The sequence below is a fragment of the Elephas maximus genome, chromosome 5 (genome assembly GCF_024166365.1).
Source record: "Elephas maximus indicus isolate mEleMax1 chromosome 5, mEleMax1 primary haplotype, whole genome shotgun sequence".
Classification (NCBI taxonomy): Eukaryota; Metazoa; Chordata; class Mammalia; order Proboscidea; family Elephantidae; genus Elephas; species Elephas maximus.
In genome coordinates, this window is record NC_064823.1 from 57,063,162 (window position 1) to 57,085,262 (window position 22,101).

General features: G+C 38.0%; 1 pseudogene; it reads right to left on the reverse strand.

Moving 5' to 3' along the window:
• Nucleotides 1-20,310: 20,310 nt before the first annotated feature.
• On the reverse strand, nt 20,311-21,236 carry LOC126077549 (60S ribosomal protein L35a-like; annotated as a pseudogene).
• Nucleotides 21,237-22,101: the final 865 nt, after the last annotated feature.

Consider the following 22,101-nt stretch of genomic DNA (forward strand, 5'->3'; position numbering starts at 1 on the left):
ATTAAATTTTTTATTATGTTCCTGAATAATATTTCTATTTTTTTCAATTGCTTTATCTGTTTGTTCCTTGGCTTGTTCTGCGTATTGCCTGATTTCCTTCCTGATTTCTTGAAGGGTTCTGTGTATTAATCTTTTGTATTCTGCCTCTGGTAATTCCCGGAATACACTTTCATCTAGAAGATCCTTGGATTCTTTGTTTTGAGAGCTTGTTGAGGTGATCATGGTCTGCTTCTTTATGTGCCTTGATATTGAATGTTTTCTCTGAGCCATCTGTAAGTTATTGTATTAGTTTATGCTTGATTACTGTGTCATAGCTTCTTGCTTTGTTTTGTTTTGATATGCCCAAATGGGTTCCTTGATTGAGCTAGCTTGGTTGTTTTCACCTTTGGAGCTCTGGTGTCCTGTCCCTAACTGCCTAGAGCTGTTATCAGGTATATCAGTCTAGGAGTCCATTCACTTCCCTTGTATGAATTCAGCTGAGATGTCCAAGTAGCTTATCATCAAGTGTGTGATGCAGGCTCTGTCCTACAGTCTTAGAGGGGCAGGGGTGATTGGTGTATGAACCAGTATCTGATTGCAGCAGGGGGTCACGCTCTGAACAAGGCAGGGGGCTGAGAACCGATCCCCGAGCACCTCTGAGGAAAACATGTCCCTGTTCCCTAGAGTGTGCAGGTGGGTGGATTTTGCAGATGGACAATGGGCACCCATTATTTTTGGTTTTAAGGACTGGGAGGTACCAGTTATCCTGGGACCCCTCTTGCAGGTGGCTGGGAGACCTGAGTGGAGCTACCAGAACTTAGGCCCCAGATGTGGGTAGGTAAGGATCCTGTTTAATAGGCAAAGCAATGTCAAACATCAAACACTCACCTCTCCACCACACAGCTGATACAGTTGGAGTCTGCCAACAAGGGCCTATTTTCCTGAAATAGGCCCACACAGGTCCATGCAGAGAGGAAAGGTGCTCAAAGCTCACGGACCATTTATACCTGGACAGGAGCCGTTTCTGTCCTGAGCTCCCCCAGTTAGTGGAGTTGGAAAATTATCTTTTCCCTCATTTGCATATTTTTTCCTTCTCCGAGGCTGGGAAGATGGCTCTAGATGCTCAACAGTGCCTGTCTCAGGCCCAGGGAATTCAGCCACTGAAGCCAGCTTGGGGGTGGGGGGGCTTGGTAAAATATACCCAAGTACTTAGCTTTTGCCGAGAGCGCAGTATATCTCAGTTTCCAGAGGTGTGAATAGGCTGTGTGGCTGGCTGCTCCTCCCTGAGGATACTGCAGCCGAAGCTTGTACCAGCCCACTTCTGCCTTTCCGGGACTGGTGCCTGAGGGCTCCCCATGATTCAGGTCTGGTAATTGCTCTCTCCGTTCTGAATGGTCTCTCCCTCCCCCTGCCCCCTCAGTCCTTTTTCTAAGCTTGCTTTTGATGCTCAGGTCTCCTAACTGGTCATAAATATACTTGTTTCACTTGTTTTTTTGGGTCTTTGTTGTAAAGAGGGCTTACCAGAAGCATCTGTTTATTCTGCCGTCTTGGCTCTGCCTCCTTAATTTCTTAGTTTTGATTAGTTTACTATGAATATGCAAGGTGTAAACAGAAAATGAATGAAAGCAGACAGGAACTGTATAGTGCATTGTAAATTTTCTGTAAGAAAAAAAATTGTTTTAAACTAAAAAATAAAAAAAAGCATAACAGCAGTAATTGTTGTTGTTGCTGTTAGGTTCCCTGGAATCAGTTCTGACTCATAGGGATCCTGTGTACAAAGGAAATAAACATTACGTGGTTCTGTGCCATTCTCACAATCATTGCTATGACTGAGCCCATTACTGCAGTCTGTGTCAATCCATCACGTTGAGGGTCTTTCTTTTTTTTCCTGGCCCTCTACTTTACCAAGTGTGATGTCTTTCTCCAAGGACTGCTCACTTCTGATAATATGTACAAAGTAAGTGAGATGATGTCTCACTATCCTTGCTTCTAAGGAGCATTCTGAATGTACTTCTTCCAGGACAGATTTGTTCATTGTTCTGGCAGTCTATGGTGTATTCAATATTCTTTGCCAACACCGTATTTCAAAGGCGTCAATTTTTCTTCGATCTTCTTTATTCATTGTCCAACGTTTGCATACATATGAGGCAATTGAAAATACCATGGCTTGGGTCAAGGGCACCTTAGTCCTCAAAGTGACATCTTTGCTTTTTAATACTTTTAAAAAATCCTTTGATTTTTAACACTTTAAAGAGATCCTTAAATGTAGATTAGCTAAAGTGAAAGGATGAAGTGAAGGGGTAAAGGAGCTAAACGGAAGATTTCAAAGAACAGCCTGAGAAGACAAGTAAAGTATTATAATACATTGTGCAAAGACTTGGAGTTAGAAGAGTAAAAGTGAAGAACACACTTGGTATTTCCCAAGCTGAAAGAATTTAAGAAAAATCAAGACTTTAGTTGCAATATTGAAGGATCCTATAGGGAAAATATTGGATGAAGTAGGAAGTGTCAAAAGAAGAAGGAAGGAATTGTCAGTGTACTAAAAAGAATTGGTCAATATTCAACCATTTCAGGAAGTAACATAAGATCAAGAACTGATGATACTGAAGGGAGAAGTCCTAGCTGCACTGAAGGCATTGGCAAAAAACAAGGCTCCAGAAATTAAAGGAATACCAACTGACACGTTTCAACAAATAGTTACAACTCTGGAAGCTCTCACTGGTCTATGCCAAGAAATACGGCCAACCAGTTGGAAGAGATCCTGGTTTGTGCCCATTCCAAAGAAAGGTGATCCAACAGAATTCAGAAATCATTGAACAAAACCATTAATATCACACACAGGTAAAATTTTGCTGAAGATATTTCAAAACCATTGCAGCAGTATATCGACAGGGAACTGCAAGAAATTCAAGCTGGATTTAGAAGAGGACGTAGAATGAGGGATATCATTGCTTGTCAGAAAGATCCTGGCTGAAGGCAGAGAATGCCAGAAAAATGTGTACCTGCATTTTATTGACTATGCAAAGGCATTCAACTGTGTCGATCATGACAAATTATGAATGACATTTCCAAGAGCGTGAATTCCACGATACTTAACTGTGCTCATGAGGAACCTGTACATAGATCAAGAGGCAGCCATTTGAACAGAACAAGGGGATATTGTGTGGTTTAAAATCATGAAAGTTCTGTTGGCAGGTTGTATCCTTTATTCAATCACAGTAATAGGCTACATTATTTTGGATAAAAATAATTTGAGCCCATAATGATACTCAAAACAACAAGTATGGGGGGAAAAGAAAAATTCTTCTTAACAAAATTAGTGGCTAGAAATGTAGATGAAATGACAAAATTAGAAATTTTCCTTTATACAACTTCCAAAGTAAATTCAAAGATATGTGGTCAGTGGATGCTGAAAACTAAATAAGTGCCATTTCACCAAGTATTACTCATTAATTACAAAAGAAAAACTTTGCCTTTATAATGGAAAAATCTGATGGACACCAACTTTACCTGATTTAGCATCCCCAATGCCATGGACTGAATTATGTCTTCCCCAAAATATGTGTATCAATTTGGCTGGACCATGATTCCCAGTATTATGTGATAGTCCTCCATTTTGTGACTGTAATTTTATGTTAAGAGGATCAGGGCGGGATTATTACACCACTCTTACTCAAGAAATAAAAGGAAAGGAAAACAACAGAGAGCTGTGGACCTCATACCACCAAGAAAGCAGCATGAAGAGCAAAACACATCCTTTGAACACAGGGTCCCCGTGCCTGAGAAGCCACTCGGCCAGCGGAAGATTGAGGACAAGGACTTTTCTCCAGAGCCAACAGAGAGAGAAAGCCTTCCCCTGGAGCTGACGCCTTAAATTTGGACTTGTAACCTACTAGACTGTGAGAAAATAAATTTCTCTTTGTTAAAGCCATCCATTTGTGGTTTTCTGTTATGGCAGCACGAGATGACTAAGACAGAATTTGGTATTGAGAGAGTGAGGTGCCTCCAGGAACTTATTGGTAGAGCTGGGCTTGCCAACCCACGGAGCAAGAAAGCAGAGTGCCTGTGTGCAGGGGGCTTCCTGGCAGAGTGGGTTGCCTCTAGGCATTTAATGGTGGAGCTACAGAGCTTTGGAACACTTGCTCCAGCAGGGCAGATGAGGGTGTGAGGTTCAAGGAGCCGAGAGGCCAAGAAACCAGGAAGCAGAAGCTGAAGAGACAACACAGGAAGCCTAGCTGCCTCAGTCTCAAAAGGTATGGCCATGTCCTCAGGGGTTTCAAAGGGTGAAGCCATGGTCCCTGGTGTTTCTAACGGTGGAGTTGCCACTCAGATGGACTAGGAGAATGGTGTGTCTAAATCCTAGGGAGGAGAGTTGTTGTCTCAGTGGGTCTGGAAGGCGGGACTGAAGCCCAGAGCCAAAAGGCCTCCACTTGGAAGAATCCGGAGAGAGGCCAATACCTAGAGTTTGGAGGGCAGGGTCATTGTGTGAATTGTCTCAGAGAACAAAGGATTATTTTCAAAGCTTTGAGGGCTAATATAATGTGTTCTTCTTACTTGCTTGGTGCCAGTTATACCTTCTTTCCCTCCAATTTCTCCCATTTGTAATGGAAATGTCTAGCTTGTGCCTGATCTGCTATTGTACCCTTGGAAGCAGATAACTTGTATTCTAGATCTCACAGAGGAAAAGGAATTTTTGGATTTTGGTCTTGGATTTAAGATTTTTGCTATGATATAATGGGGTGAATATGTTTTGCATGTTACAAAGATGTGATTCAGGGTGGGCCAGAGTGTGGAATGTACTGAACTATGTCCCCCCAAAAACATGTGTATCAATTTGGCTGGGCCATAATTCCCAGTATTGTGTGGTTGTTCTCCATTTTGTGATCGTAATTTTATGTTAAGAGGATTAGGGTGGGATTTTAACACCACCCTTACTCAGGTCACCTCCCTGATCCAGGGTAAAGAGAGTTTCCCTGGGGTGTGGTCTGCACCACCTTTTATCTCTCAAGAGATAAAAGGAAAGGGAAATAAGAAGAGAGTTGGGGACCTCATACCACCAAGAAAGCAGCACCAGGAGCAGAGCGCATCCTTTGAAGTCAGAGTCCCTGCGCCTGAGAAGCTTCTCGACTAGGGGAAGATTGAAGACAAGGTCATTCCTCCAGAGCTGACAGAGAAAGAAAGCCTTCCCCTGGAGCCAACGCCCCAAATTTGGACTTGTAACCTACTAGACTGTAAGAAAATAAATTTCTCTTTGTTAAAGCCATCCACTTGTGGTATTTCTATTATGGCATCAGTAGATGACTGAGACACCCAATAATGAGATAAACAGACATTAATGACCTTGATACAATGCAAAGGGAAAGTGCACAAAACTGTCTAAGTAGGATCCTTGCAGAAATACTTAACTTGAATCTATTTATATGGAAAGAATTAGAGAGATATTTTGTATAACAACTTTTATGGACCCTTCAAAAACATGAATGATATAAAACACTAAAAGCAGCTCAGGATTGTTTTCACAGGAGACTACAGAAGCATAATAACAAACTTCCATGTATTATTTTTTATAGGGTCCTTGATTTATGCAAATAAAAAATAACAACACCAAAATAGCCAGAGAGAACGTTATCAGGATAACTAGGAAGCTTTGAATATAAACTTTATATCTTCATTGAAGTTTATCGTATTTCACTGATGTTTTATTTATTTGGAATGATCATGATGTTTTGTTTCCTAGGAGAATATATGTTGAATTATTTAAAGGTAAGTGTAATAATATTCACAAACTAAAGCCAGATCATTTAGAAAGAAATAGATTATAGATAGATATAGATGTATAGATGACTAGATGGACGGACAGACGGACGGACGATGGACGGATGAGCAGACAGGCAGGCACATGTACACATGGAAAGACAGGAAGAGAAAGAATAAATGTGGCATATGCTAACATTTGGTGAATTTAACAGAAGTATTTAGAGATGTTTATTCTTTCAGTCTTTCCATAGGTCTGAAATAGAAAGTTGGGAAAGATTGGAATAGGTCATTATGGTATCCAGAATTCTTGAACTCTTAACTCTTAATAAATAGCTACATCAGACAAAAATAAAACAAAAAAATAACAAAAATCACACACACACATAAACAATGCCTATCCTTTCCTTCTGCTTGTGAAAATTAAACTGAGTTCACAAAAATTTTTGCATTCTTACACATTTATATGCCGAGACATCATCACATGATGTCACTATTAGTACATTCTTCTTAAAAGGTAATATGTAACTCCTCAAAAGTTATGTGCCCTAAATCATTTAAATTGAAATATGCAAATATACTGGGGAGCATTTTATTACCCATGAGATAATAAAACCTTTTAATATTTGAAATAGAGAGAAACACTTTTCAGGCGAAGTTTTCATAGTGAAACAGGATGTAGTAAAAGGGGTTATAGTTTATTGTTAAAACAATGCAAATGAAAAAGGCTTTTCAAAAATATATTTATACTATATAATTATAACTCATGTAAAATCAATATGCATACATACACATTTATTTATATATATAACTATATATTAGAGAATGGCTATGCTAGCTTATTTACAGAAACAACTGGAAAATATAAACTTTTTTAAATCATTTTTTTCCAGAATAATGCTTGAACTATAGCAAAAATTCAAGGCAAATTCGGTCTAAAATGTTCATTTATTGAGATGCTAAATTTAAATGAAAAGAGACTATGTATTTTTTAGTTAGTGAAATTGCTTCTTTCTGTCTGAAATATGTTTAACCCAAGTGAAACATAGTAAATAAAATTGGAGTCATAGTGGATGTCATTTATTTCTAGCTTAGTAAGAAAAAATTTTTAAAAAGGAGACTTTCACTTTTTTGTTGTCATGAAATATAGATAACACATTTGCCAGTTAGACATCTTTCATGTGTAGAATTCAGTGATACCAGTTATATCAATCATGTTGTTTAAACATCACCAGTATCTGTTGCCAAATTTTCTTTCACCATAAACTGAATGCTGTTGTTGTCAGGTGCCCTTCAGTCGCTTCTAACTCATAGAGACCCTATGCACAACAGAAAGAAGCACTATCCAGTCCCACGCCATCCTCACAATAGTTGCTGTGATTGAAACCTATTGTTGCAGCCACTGTGTCAATCCATTTCAATGAGGGCCTTCTTCTTTTCTGCTGACCCTCTACTTTACCATGCGTGATGCCCTTCTCCAGGAGCTGGTCCTTCCTGATAATATGTGCAAAGTATATCCTCGCTTCTAAGGAGCATTCTGGTTTCTTCCGAGATAGATTTGCTCTTTCTTCTGGCAGTCCATGGAATAGTCAATATTCTTTGCCAAAACTGTAATTAAAATGCATCAATTCTTCAGTTTTCCTATTCATTACACAGCTTTTGAATGCTTATTAGGCAATTAAAAATGCCATGTCTTTGGTCAGGGGCACCTAAGTCCTCAAAGTGACATCTTTGCTTTTTAATACTCTATAAAGAGGTACTGTGCAGCAGATTTTCCCAATGCAATACATCATTTGACTTCTTGACTGCTACTTTCATGGGCGTTGATTGTGAATCCAAGTAAAATGAAATCCTAGACAACTTTAATCTTTTCTCTATATATTATGTTTCTTATTGGTCCAGTTGTGAGGATTTTGTTTTATGTTGGTGTGTGATCTATAATGAAAGCTGTAGTCCTTGACCTTCATCAGTAAGTACTTCAAGTCCTCTTCACTTTCAACAAGCAAGGTTGTGTCGTCTGCACATGGAAGGTTGTTAATGAGTTGTCCTCCAATCCTGATGTTTCATTCTTCTTCATATAGTCCAGCTTCTCAGATTATCTGCTCAAATACAGATTGGATAAGTAAGGTGAAAAGATACAACACAGATGTACGCCTTTTCTGATTTTAAACCACTCACTGTCCCCTTGTTCTGTCTGAATGACTGCTTCTTGGTCTACGTAGAGGTTCCAGATGAGCACAATTAAGTGTTCTGGAATTCCCATTCTTCGAAATGTTATCCATAATTTGACATGATCCATACAGTTGAAAGCCTGTGCATAGTCAATAAAACACAGGTAAACATCTTTCTGGTATTCTCTGCTTTCAGCCAAGACTCATCTGAAATCAACAAGTAATAATTTCCCCTTTCCCCTCCCTCCTACCCTTGGTAATCATTGTTAAACTTTGATCTCTGTACATTTGCCTACTTTAGTTATTTTATGTAAGTGTGATCATACAATATTTGTCTCTTTGTGAACTGACTTACTTGACTCAACATGATGTTTTCAAGTTTCATTAGTGTTATAGCATGTATCAGGACTTCATTCTCTTTAAAGTGAGTACTATTTCATTGCATATATATGCCATATTTTATTTATCCATTCATCTATCGATGGAAGTTTGAGTTGTTTTCCACCTTTTAAATTTTGTGAATAGGACTGTAACGAACATTGCTGTTATAAAATTGTGGCATGGTGTTGGACCTCCTCTAACTTCATGGAGGAGGAGAATCATCATTGATAGCCCAAGGCTGATTTCTTTGAGGTGGAGGTCAGACATAGCTTGTCTCCCCAACCTTTTTACCAATTCTGACACCAGCCATCACTCCCAAGGCACCCTTTTTCCTGCTGGGTTTGATAATTTGTTGCAGTGGCCACAGGCAACAGAACTTACAGACTATACCCACAGTTATAGGGTTTATTAGGGAAGCAACAGGCTTCAGCTTGGCATCGGGGTCAGGAAAGCATGTAAGCAAAGTCTCTCTTCTTCAGTGCAGGAAAGCTCTCTCAGTTCTTTGTGGCAGCGGAGGGCTCCACTTGGCCCCCTCAGGACAGGCCTCATCTCTTGGCTCTTGGCCCTTCAGCACATTTGCCCCTCGGCTTCTGCCCTGTGAAGGTAAACATTACAAATCTCTTCAGCTCCACCAATAAGTGCCCAGAGGCAGGAGGCACCTCACTTAGCCAGTAAGCGTCAGGCCCAAAGGTGCACAGCTCTCTATCTCAGTGGGTCAGCATGTCCACAGTAGCTGCCTCACTCTGTGGGTTGGGAAGCCCACTGTACCATCTTGTGCTGGTGTCCTTGTTCTACTGTCCCCATTTCTCTGCTACTGCTTCTTTCCATTTCCGGTGTTACAGCTCTCTCTCTCTCTGTCTCCTGGGTCTAGGAGTTTCTCAGCTCAGAGACAGACCCTGGGTCCAAAGAACACACTTCATTCTCACTTCTCCTCTTGGTGTCCCTCTCCTGATTCTGAAATTGGCTGCCTTTAAGCCTAGCAGTGTGGAAAAACTGAGCAATTGCCTTGTTAGGGTTTCATACACTTTATTTACATGGTCCCACCCCTGCAAGGCTTTCATGTACATTATTTGCATTATTAGAGAGCTATCCAATTCCCTTGGTGGGTCACAAGCATGTTATTTGCATAATTCCACGCTATCATTTTGTGGGAGTCACCAAGACCATGCATGGCTAAAAGGGCCATATTAAGTAATTCACTGCACTACAGGTGTATAATGATAGACATATAGACCAAAGGAACAGAATTGAGAGCCCAGATATAAGTATGCACATCTATGGTCAATTAAACTTTGATAAGCACACTAAATTCTCAAGTTAAGGAAGAATACTCTCTTTAATGGTGCTGGGACAAATGAATTTACACATACAAAAGAATGAAGTTAGGTCCAAACCTCATACTGTATGAAAAAACAACTTAAAATAGATCACCGATGTAAATGTATGAGTAAAATACTTAGAAAACACATGGGTAAGACCTAGTCTTCATCAACAGATCCTTAGATATGATAGCGAAAGCACAAGCAACAAAGGACAAAATGGATAAATGAGACCTCATGAAAATTAAAAAAAAAAAGCTTCTGTTGGTCAAATGACTTTATTAACAAAGTGAAGAAACAACCTACAGACTGGTAGAAAACCTTTGGAAACCATATATCAGATAAGGCCTTAATATCCAGAGTACACAAAGAACTTTCACAACAGGGAAAAGACAACCCGATCAAAAAATCAGCAAAGAACCTGGATAAAAATTTTACCAAAAAGGGTATAAAAATGGCCAATAATCACATCTAAATATGCTCAACATCACTAGCCAAGTAAACCAGAAAACTAAACCCATTGTTGTTGATTCAGTTCCAACTCATAACAACCATATAGGACAGATAGAAATGCCCCAGAGGATTTCCAAGGCTGTAATCTTTATGGGAGTAGATTGCCACATCTTTCTCCCTCTGGTGGGTTAGAACCCCTGACCTTTCAGTTAGCAGCCAAGCACTTGACTACTGCACCACCATGGCTTCTCATCAGGAAGACACAATTTAAAACCACAGTGAGATACTACCACCTCCACTAGGATGGCTAAGATCAAAGAAACAGAAAATATCAGATATCGGTGAAGGTGTGGAGAAATTGGAACCTTCAACCATTGCTGGTAGGAACTCAAAATGATACAGCTCTTGTGGAAAACAGTTTGGAATGCTCAAAAACTTGAACAGAGCTACCATATAACCCAGCGATTCTACTCTTAGTTGTCTATACCCATGAGACTTGAAAACAGCTACATATCTTTGTTCCCATACATATTTATTGTTCCTTTTATCTTCAATATATGCTACTTTCCTCCTTTACAGTCACACACGTATATATTTCCTAGCTATGTTTTACTAAGCATTGCTGGGAAAGGAGAGAAAATATATTTAATGTTTATTTGAAATACAGAAGACACATTTTATTTTACAACTGTAGAACAATGGATAGGTTATTTTAGTACAATTCCCAAAAACCTACTTCATTAGTGGTAAGCGCATACTGTCTTTTGGCTTTTGGACCTTCATTATCATAGGAAAATCAAAGCGCAATTTTGAGAGGGACCTTTGGCTAGGAGGGAAATACTTTATGAAGGTAAAGTCCTTCAAAAAAGTGTATGAGGAGAAGAAAACGAAGGTTTGGGAAGGATAATTGAACATCTTAATTTTATTTCTTTATATGACTATTAAGCTAGATGATATACAGTGATTATTAATAACATTTGATAATAAACACGGTTTGTAGCTCTTGCTTTTTCAACTTCTATACTTTGAAAATTTCCCCTTTGCCTATTTGAGAGATTTTTTAAACTAAATTTCACTAGACTTATCAATGTGATTTTTAAGGAACAGTGAATATTTTAATATTTCTTTATGCTCATGCCTATATTAACATCCATAACTATTATGCAGAGTAAGCTTTTCACACCAGAATTGGTAACAGAGCTTCATTCCAGAGTATATAACTTGTACTGAAAATAAATGTATACAACTCTGCAGAAAGAAGACAAAATTTGTGCATGTTAAGTGTAATAAACATTGACTTCGGCAATATTCAGGCTTTTTTACAACATATTATGTGGAAACATATTTTAAACAGCTCTAATTGAGTGATATAAACTTGTCAAACTGTGTGTATTTAATCACAACCTCTGGTACATCTTTTAAACTTTCTTAGGCATTTTTTAAAAACATTTTATTGTGTGTTAGGTGAAAGTTAACAGACACGATTAGTTTCCCATTCAATAATTTATACACAAACTGTTTTGTAACATTGCTTGCAATCCCTGCAATGTGTCTACACTCTCCCCCTTTCCACCCCAGATTCCCCATTTTCATTTGTCTGGTTTTCCTGCCCCTTCCTGCCTTCTCATCTTTGCTTACAGGCAGGTATTTTCCATTGGTCTCATATACTTTGATTGTTCTAAAGAACACGTTCTCATGAGTGTTGTTTGTGTGTTGTCATTCCCTTCACCAAAGTTAACACGTCTGCTATCTTGTTAGTGGTTTTCCCTACATTCTCCTCCCCACCCCTGTAACTGTCAGGGACTGTTTTTTTCTGTGTGTAACGTTTTTTATGACTTTGTATAATAGTGGTCTCATACAATATTTGTCCTTCCGTGGCTTACCTATCTTGCTCAGCATAATGTCCTCCAGATTTATTCATGTTGTGAAATGTTCAGCAGATTCATCATTATTCTTTATCGTTATGTAGTATTCCATTGTGTTATGTGCCATAGTTTGTTTATCCATTCATCTGTTGCTGGGCACTTTGTTATTGAGTTATTGAAGCTTTCTATATGTTTTAAAGATTAAACCTTTAACAGATATTCCATTGCCAAAGTTTTTTTTTTTTTTTTTGCCAGTCTGTATGTTCTCTTTTTAGTCTCTTGGTAAACTCTTTTGCTGAACATATGTATTTAATTTTTAGGAGGACCCAGTTTTCTAGTTTATCTTCTGGAGTTTGTGCATTTCTTACTTATGCTTGATAATATATTTACACCATAGATTAAGGCCCCTAGTGTTGTCCCTGTGTTTTCTTTCAGGATCTTTGTAGTTTTAGGTTTTTGATGCATTTTGAGCTGGTTTTTGTGTATGGTATGAGGTATGGATCCTGTTTCATTTTTCTGCAAATAGATATCCAGTTTTGCCAGCACCATTTGTTGAAGAGAATTCTCCAGTCAATGGATTTAGACCCTTTGTTGGAAATCAGCTGTTCATGGCAGAGTGGATTTACCTGTGGGTTCTCAATTTTGTCCCATTGGTATATGTGTCTGTGGTTGTACCAGTCTGTTTTGACTACTGTGGTTGCATAGTAGGTTCTGAGATCAGGAAGTGTGAGGCCTTCTACTTTTTTCTTCTTTTACAATAATGCTTTACTTATCAGAGGATTATTTCCTTTCCATATGAAGATGGTAATTAGTTTTTCCAACCTTATGAAAGAATGTGGTTGGAATTTGGATCTGAATCGTATTGTATCTATAGATCATTTTGGTTTGTATCAACATTTTTGTAATATAAAGGCTTCCTATCCATGAACCTTGTATATTTTTTCATTTGTAAAATCTCTTGTTTCTTGTATTACTGTTTTGTAGTTTTCTTTGCTTAAGTCTTCTACACAAAATCCCTACTTAGGTTTATTCCTAAATATTTTATCTTTTTGGGGGTTGCTGTATGTTATATTGTTTTCCTGATTTCCTTTTCAAAGTTCTATTTGTTAGTGTAAAGGAATCAGACTGATTTCTGTACGTTGATCTTGTACCCTGCCAGTTTGCTGAATCCTTCTGTTAGTTCCAGTAGCTTTCTTGTGGGTCGTCTATGATTTTCTTTTATAGGATCATATCATCTGCAAATAGGGATAGATTTACATTTTCCTTACTGATTTGGATGCTCTTTATTTCCCTTTCTTGTCTTATTGCTCTGGCTAGGGATTCCAAGGCAATACTGAATAAGAGTTGTGATAAGGCATCCTTGTCTGGTTCCCATTCTCAAGGGGAATGCTTTCAGCTTCCCTCCATTGAGAATAATGCTGGAGGTTGGTTTTGTATGTATGCACTTAATTATGTAGAGGAATTTGTCTTCTAATCCTATTTTGGTGTGAGTTTTTATTAGGAATGAGTGTTGGGCTTTATCAAATGTCTTTTCTGCATCAATTGAGATGATTATGTGATTCTTTTCCCTTGTTTTATTTACTTGGTGGATTCCATTGATTGATTTGTAATGTTGAACCATCTTGAATACCTAGGAAGAATCCCACTTGGTCATGATGTATTATTTTTTGATATGTTGCTGAGTTCTATTCATTCTTCTGTTGAGGATTTTTTTGTCTATGTTCATGAGGGATATTCGTCTACAGTTTTCTTTTTTCAGTGGTGCCTTTGCCTGGCTTTGGTATCGGGGTTATGCTGGATTCATGAAATGAATTTGGGAGTGTTCCTTTCTTTTCTATGTTCTAGAATAGCTTGAGTAGTATTGGTGTCAGCTCTTCTCTGAATGTTTGGTAGAATTCTCCAGTGAGGCCGTCTGGGCTGGGGCTTTTTTCTGTTGGGAAATTTTTTTCTTTTCAAATGACCTCTTCAATTTTTTCTTTTGTTATGGGTCTGTTCATATTTTCTATTTCAGTTTGTGTTAGTTTAGGTAGTCAGTGTGTTTCTAGAAATGTGCCCATTTCTTCTAGGTTTTCAGATTTAAGATTTTTCATAGTATTCTGTTATGATTCTTTTTATTTCAGTTGGTTCTGTTGTAATGTTACCCATCTCATTTCTTATTTGGGTTGTTTGCATCTTCTCCTTTTCTTTTTTCAATTTACCTGATGGTTTGTTGATTTTATTGATCATTTCATAGAACAAACTTCTAGTCTTGCTGATATTTTCTATTGTTTTCCTGTTTTACTTATTTCTACTCCAATTTTTATTATTTCCTTTCTTTTGGTGGCTGTAGGCTTCTTTTACTGCTCTTTTTATATTTGTTCAGGCTTAGGGTTAAGGTATTGATTTTAGCCCTTTCTTGTTTTTTGATGTGTGTGTTTATTGTTAGAAATTGACCTCTGTGCACTGCTTTTGCTGTGTCCCATAGGTTTTGGTATGTTGTATTTTCATTCTCATTTGATTCTAGGATTTTTTTTTTTATTATTATTATTCTATCTTTGATTTCTTCTATTACCCAGTAATTTTTAAGTAAGGTGTTATTCAGTTTCCATGTATTGGATTTTTTTATTTTTATTTTTTTTTGCTTATTCTTCCTTTTATTGATTTCAAATTTTATAAGATGCTTTGTATTATTTAGATGTTTTTATATTTACTGAGGCTTGCTTTGTAGCCTAAGATGTGGTCTATAGAGAATGATCCATGTGCACTGGATAAAATGTGTATTTTGCTGCTGTTTGGTGAAGTGTTCTGTATATGTCTAAGACAGCACGTTCATTGACTTTGATATTTAGGTCTTCTGCATCTTTAAGTTTCATTCTAGTTGTTTTGTTCATCATTGAAAGTGGTGTGTTAAAGTCTTCTACTATTATTTGAGGAGCTGTCTATTTCTCTTTCCAATGCTGCTGGAGTTTGTTTCATGTATTTTGGAGCTCTGCCATTGGGTGTGTATATATTTATTATAGTTATGTCCTCTTGGGGAATTGACCCTTGAATCATTATATACTGTCCTTCCTTGCGGATTTTGCCTTAAAGTCTATTTTATATGAGACCAATATTGTCATTCCAGCTCTTTTTTGTTGCTGTTTGCTTGTATTTTCTCCAGCCTTTGATTTTTAGTTTATTTATGTCTTTGTGTCTAAGGTGCGTCTCTTATAGACAGCCTTATTGATGGATCATTTTTTTTTTTTTTTAACCCATTCTGCCTCTCTCAGTCTCTTTATGGGTACATTTAAACCATTTACATTAAGTGTGATTATCGATGGCTATAAATTCACTGCTGTCATTTTGCTAGGCTTTGTGTGTTGTATTGACAGTTTCTTTGTTCTGCATAATTTTGTGTGCTGAGTTCTTTTGGTTTGTGCTTTTTTTTTCATTTCCTTTGCTGTTGTTGATTTTGTGTTCACTGAGTCTTTATGATTTTCTTCGTTTTCATTTTGATGTGTAAGTTTGTTTATCTTCTTTGTGGTTTCCCTGAGGTTTACTTTTATCTTCCTAAGTTTAAAGCAGCCTTTTATTTATTGATATTACCTTGACTTCCTCTCCCTATGCAAGTTCTATAATTATGCCATTTATTCCTCCTTTTTTGTTTTCAAGTCATCGTCATTTACAGCTTGACGTCTCTGGTTCCCTGTGTTCAGGTAGCTTTATTTTTTATTTTTGAGAATTCTTTATCTGGGTTTTTATCTGGTTAATGCTGTCATGTGTCTTAATCTCAGGTTGTGGTCTCATGTTATGGGTTCTCTGTCCAAAGGGCCCTCTTTAGTATTTCTTGTAAGGTTGACCTGGTTTTTACAAATTCCCTTAATTTCTGTTTATCTGGAAATGTCCTGATTTATCCATTATAACTGAGAGACAATTTTGCTGTCTATGTAAGTCTTGGTTGCTGTGATGGCTAAGGTTGTGTGTTAACGTGGTTGAGCTCTGATTCTCAGTGGTTTGGTAGTTGTATGATGTCATGTTGTCTGATCATCTCCATGACAGGATCTGCCATGAGTAATCAGTCAGTTGAAAGGAAGTTTCCTTGGGTGTGTGGCCTGCATTGAATATATGTGGACATTCTGGCAAGCTTCATGGGTTTTTTGCTTGTGCTAGATCCTACAGCTGGCTCCTGTTTGTCTGACCTTGAGTTCTTGGGACTTGAACTAGCAGCTTACCTGCAGTCTTGCCTGTTGATCTTGGAATTCATTGATCTTCACATCGTGTGAGCAAGAACCATGCTCTCTGACCTACCAATCTTGGAATTGCAACCCCTGTAGCTGTGTGAATGAGGAGAAGCCTGTATCCTGGCCCATGGACTTGGGATGTTCTAGCCTCTACAACTGCTTGAGCCATTTCCTTAATATATAAAAAAAGTATCTACATATTTATGCCCTTTACTGGTTTTGCTTCTCTAGAGAATGCAGACTGGCTTTTTTTTTTTTTTCTTTCAAGGTATTATGTATGTCTTCCCATTGCCTTCTTGGCTGCATGGTTTCTGCTGAAAAACCAGAACTTAGTCTTACTGGTTCCCCTTTGAAGGTGATCTTCTATCTTTCCCAAGCTGCTTTCAGGATTCTTTTTTTTTTTTTTTTTTTTTGGTTTTGGAAAGTTTGATTATGATATATCCTGGGGATTTTCTTTTGGGATCTATCCTGTTTGGGGTTTATTGGGCTTCTTGGGATGGATAGCTTCTAGTCTTTCATTATATTCAAAAATTTTCTCTGAGCTTTTTATTGGCTCCTTTTCTGGAATTCAGATCATGAGTAAATCATTCCTCTTGATAGTGTTCCACACAACTCTTAGAGTTTCTCCATTTTTCTTCATTATGTTTTTCTGATTCTTCTTCAGAACAAATTACTGTTAAGAGATTGATCCTCTATTTTGCTGATTCTGTCTTCCATTAACTTGATTCTTCTCCTGCGTCCTTCCATTTAATCTATTTCTATTATTAACCTTAATAATACTAAAATTAATCAGATTTTATTTATTTTATTGTTAATAAATTCTGATTAATTTTATTGTTAATCTTCTGGGTTTCTAGTTGCTATTTTTGTATGGTTTCTAATTGTCCATTTATTTTGTTGTTTGCTATTGCATTGTTTTCCTGAATTCTGATAGCATTTTGTTGTGTTTTACTTGATTTTATTTGTTTTCCTTGATCTTTTTCTTGATCTCTTGGAGGACTCCATATATAAGTCTTCTGAATTCCTTGTCTGGTAGTTCCATTACCATTTCTACCTTAGGGAGTTTTTCTGGTTCTTTATTTTGGTCACTTGTTGGAGCCATCTTGTCCTACTTCTTTAGGTGATTTGATAATTGTCTGTTATCTCTGAGGTATTAAGGTGTTACTATATTTATTTATTAATTGTATAGTTGTTTGCTGTGTCCTGATTTCTTTTGTTTGGTTTTGATGTATTCAGGCAGGTGGTATGGACATGATACTCTGGTCACTAGACTGGCCACGCTGCAGTATTCACCACCTGTCTCCAGGCAAGTAGGGGTAGCAGCTGGGCGTGTGAGCATTGGTCTCTGTTTGCTGGTCTTGTGGCACAGCTGAGAAAGGGTTGGGAAGGCATTGGCTGCTGTCTGTTCTCAGTGCATTTGTGCAGCAATGGGCAGAGGCATTCATAGAGTGGGTGGATGGGAGCTGTGGAGGATGTGGCTGTCTAATGGAGGCATGGTTGTTGCCCCCTGCTGGATGGGGGGATGAGTGGTGGGCAGGTACATACACAGTTGTGCTGCCATTGCCTATCACCAGCTTGGGGGGAGGAGGTGACAGGCTGACATGTATGCAATTGTGCACTTGCCATCCCTCATTGGGCAGTGCAAGAGGGGAGGGAGAAGGTGCTGGGTATGCACATAGTCATACTGCTGTTGCCTCTCACCAGGCCAGATGGGGTGCAGGTGGCAGGTGGGGGCATGCACGCATGTACCATTGTGGCTGCTCACTGGGCCTGGAGGTGAGGCTGAAGGTGGTTTATGGATTTGCACATGGGAGCATACCTATTATCACTCTTCAGGTGAGCAGGAGATGGTGGTACAAGGAGCTGGATTGGGGGAGATGGGCTCATGATGTGGTCTCTGGTTGGGTGAGGTGGCTGGTGTATGAGAACTTACACTGATTCTGATCAATAAGGTGGTGGAAGGGGGAGTGCACCTCTCCAGCTAGTAGATGCAGTTGACAGGGAAATTCTTGTCTGCTGCAGCCAGCAGTTGGGAACTGTCCCCAACTAGTGTGAGGAGAGGGGGCTGCCTGGGGTCTGGTTGGGTGGGAAACCTCCTGCCAATACTCTGCAGATCTGCCTCCTTATGAGTGCCACTCACCCCAGAGGTCAGGATCTGCCACTTGTGATTATATCTGGTTCTGGATCCTGGCTCCTTCTATGCTTTGTGGACAGCAGGAATGTTGTAATTCTCCTTTCTGTGTTTTCCTTCCTTAGATCCAAGTCATGATCTGCTCACCTTGCTTCTCTATGAGTGCGTCTATACAGTATCTCTTTCTCTTATGGGAATACCATGAATTTGCCTCCCTGTGTACCTCACCCAGGGTCACTACTGGCTTTGTCTTAAGATGGCCACGTTGAGCCAGGACAGTTGGTAGAGCCCCTCCATTTCATGTTATTCCTCGTTCACTGCATTTGTTCAATTTTCCCTTCCAGTTGATGTTCTGTTCTATTCTTCATTCTTGTTTTTTGTTGTTCAGGGTTCTAGGATTGTTATTTACATCTGTTTCACTTGTTATTTGGGGTCTTTGCTGTAGGGGGATTGTAAGGTGTGTCTGACTAATCTGCCATCTTGGCTTTTCCCTAAGCATATTAACAAAATTGGCTTATGCATGGAGTGTGGGAATGGGGAGAGAAAGTCATTATAGGACTGTATTTTTTGTGAACATTTTCGTGCATTTAAGATGGGAACAGAAAAGGAAAGCATAAAAAAAATTAGTAATATACAAATGGCCTAAGTGTTTATTTCAGTTACCAAAGTGATTATAGATGATAATCTTTTCTTAGATTCTAAATATACTTTTTCTACTTTGAGAAACTATTGCCTGCAGTCAGACACTCATTCTATAGAGTAATCATAAATGACGGATATTGTCTGATTTCCTACTAATGCCTTATCCATTGTAATAAGCTGGGAAGATTACTGTTTTATCTTGGATCTCACAAAAGGAATTACATAAGATTTTCAAAGAAATGATAAGAACTTAGGAATATATACAGTAAGTGTATGTGCAGTGATGGGTGCATTTAATCGGCATCATCCAAATTTTATTAAGTACTCTTAAAGTAGAGATATGATGCCTCAAGAGAAAAAAAAATAATGTAAAAAATTATTATTGTTTAGTTCTAGGATAAATTAAAAAGTCAATCTTATTTCAAAGAAATGTATTGAGTAAAAAATAGTATAGGTGATTTGCAAATGAGACAAAAAAGAAAGAAGAAACAAACCTATGAGGGTGGTAAACATATGAATGAAATTAGAAAAATTCAAATTAGAGAGAATGTGTCTTGTTTTCCAGCAGCACATTGCCTTAGTTTTAATGCTAAGTATTGTTATTGTTTTTGTTTCGTTCCTTGATTTTCACATTTATTTTCTGTGCAAATTAGAAGTCTGCTCTGAGTCAGTTAACAGCCATCCATTTTAAACCACAAGTCAAAACCTAAGTGGAAAAAAGATCAAGTATGCTTTTTTAATTAAAATCAGCTAGTAAATATGAACTTAAGAAAGCATGGCAAACCCATTTATATTTAAGTTTTCTCCTCAACACACAGGTACCGTACCATGAGCCTACAGAGGAACATTTGTTTTTGCTTCTGAAAATAGACATGTCCATAAAAAAGCACAGATTCACTTTGATGTGGCAGAAAAGATGGTGGAACGTAGAGCAAAAAAAGTAGCATATCTGACAAATGTTTCTTTCAATTTTTCTGAAAATGCATTTTGATTGCTTATATTAGATATTGTGGATGCAAAGTTAGATGATACTGATTTATTGAAAAATCCGGCTTTAGTAGGGAGCTATCAGTAATTTGCTTTATTTTGGTGTCCCATTGCTAGTTTCTGCGTGGCATGTGCCTGATCAATGAATTTGACAAGGAATTTTAACCACTTTTGCATCTTTACGTATCATAAGAATAAACCGGTTTCAAAATGTTTGCCATGTTTTCTTCAAGCCTTAAGTTGTAGTTTTATTCTTCTATGAAAGTCATGTATAAGAAAGACCTGTTATTTATAAGTACTAAGATTGATATATCCAGTAGTTGGTTCTCTACATGGGAAGAAAATAAGAAATTTTTAAATGCAGCTATTTTTAAAATGCAAATTTTTTGGAACAAATCCACAATTTTATTTGTTTTCTTTTCGATAGGTTTAAACCCTTGAGGGATACACCATCTCATGGATTCTGTGTCCAATGATCTTAGCAGAAAGTGTGCTTCAAAATTTGGCCCAAACCGTGCCACTGTTTCTATGGGCACAAGTTACCTTTCCCCAGATTACTCTGGTTTTGTTAGGTTTGCCGCCAGAAGCCACTGTACTGTTCTTTGCTTTGAACATGCCAGTACATCTCTTGCCTGAATAGAATTTGGTTTCATCTTGGGCATCAACACCTTCAACTGTAAGAAGAGCCGTGTTCTCCCTCTGATTCTAGAGACCCTGTTTACAGCCAGCAAAAATGAATTGGACCACATTTCGAACCTATTTGCTGCTTTAGAAGTCCTGTTTCCAGCAGGCCTCCACAGGCTCCAAGATGGTGAAAAGAGCTAAAATGCAGAGTGTTGGTAATTATATTAGCAGTATCCCAAAATCATAAAACCAAAAAATGTAGGAGTTAGGTGAACTCATAATTAATAATATTTTTCTTTGAGAAATCCAGAAGAAATTCCATGAAATAAGCAGCAATGAAAAAAAAAAAAATACATGATTAGTATATTGTATTTTTTTAAGCTAAAGCTCACTTTTCCCTTCAGAAAGGACAGTTTTAACTTTCAGCACTCTGAATAAGAACTCTCATGTATACCACTTTTGAATAGAGCTCATGTGCTAAAGTCATTTATCTCCATGGGAAGTTTTCAGTTCACTGAAAAATGGCAAATGGCAAAGTCAGTTTTAAAGTTAGCATAATAAATGTTAATATCCAGTAACTTTGACATGCACCAACAAATTTCTGCCCCAGGCCTAAAAGTTACTATGGCACTGACATAATAATTTTCTTTCATATGGTCAAGCTTAGTTGTTTAACGCCATCATAAAAGTCAAAGAAGAGACCTTAGTGGTCTCCAAAGCTGCCCCGTTTTATAAATGGTTTTCCATTTGTTTCAGAGGCTGCATTTTCCCATTGAATTACCTTGGCATCTGTGCAGGGGCAGATTTACCAGTAAACACGGTATGTACCGGCTTAAGTAAACAAGGTATGCACGGGCTTAGGTGTGCTTACTTACTAATCTATACTGCACACACACACACACACACACACAGATGGTGAAATTGTGCACTACAGATTAGTAAGCGCAATTAAGCCCATGTATATACTGCTTAAGGTTTTTGGTTTGGGTTGGTATACACTGCTTATGATACAATCCGTCCCTTTATCTGTGTCATAAATCAATTAGATCGATTTATCCATCCATCCGTCTGTCCTTCCGTCCGTCCGTCCATCATCTACCTATCCATCCATCCATCCATCTATCCTTCTATCTTTCTGTCATCTATCGTCACCTACCTACCTACCTACTTGTCTATCTTTTTATCTATCTGTCTGTCTGTTTATCTATCATCTATCTGTGAATCAATTTATAGACTCTCTGTTATGTTCCATTGATTTATATATCTATCCTTATGCTGGTAACACTGTCTTGATTATGATAGCTTTATACAACAACTGGTTGCCATGTATCAGTATAGAACTGTGCTACATAGCATTTTCAAGGGCTGATTTTTCAGTAGGTCAGCAGTCCTTTCTTCCTAGGTACTTCTGGGTGGACTTGAGCTTCCGAACATTTGGTTAGCCACTGAGGGCATTAAACATTTGCACCACTCGATTGTAGTTTTGTAAGTCTTAAAACCAGAGAGTAGGAGCTGTTCAGTTTTGTTCTTTTTTTTTCTCTGTCTTTGTTTTAGCTATTCAAGGTCACTTGTTTTTCCACATAAATTTAAGAATAA